Genomic DNA, 379 nt, shown 5'->3' with positions numbered 1-379 from the left:
GGTGGCAGCAATCATGGCTTGGCTAGCTGAATACTTCGTCTTGGTAGACTAAGACCAAGAGAAGCCAGGTAAGGGTGTGGGGCGGGTGCCGCCTCCGGGCTCCGCCTCCCTCTGCCCCCTGTCACCGCCTCCGAACCCGGGCTCCGCCTCTGCCCCACCAGGCTCCGCTTCCCTCTGACCCTGGGATCCGCCACCCCCGCTTCCCTGCTCCGTCTCCGCCCTCACTAGGCTCCACCTCTGCGCCCCCGGACTCCGCCTCCCTCCTCCCCAGGGCTCTGCCTTCCTCCGCTTCCAGGCCCCTCCCCGTCCCCGCTCCGAGCTCCGCCCCCGCCTCCACTAGGCTCCGCCTCTGCTACTGCGGGCTCCGCCTCCCTCCTCT

This window comes from Meriones unguiculatus (genome assembly GCF_030254825.1).
Source record: "Meriones unguiculatus strain TT.TT164.6M chromosome 13 unlocalized genomic scaffold, Bangor_MerUng_6.1 Chr13_unordered_Scaffold_33, whole genome shotgun sequence".
Taxonomy (NCBI): domain Eukaryota; kingdom Metazoa; phylum Chordata; class Mammalia; order Rodentia; family Muridae; genus Meriones; species Meriones unguiculatus.
The sequence above is the reverse complement of the archived record's forward strand: the minus strand, read 5'-3'. Positions refer to the sequence as shown.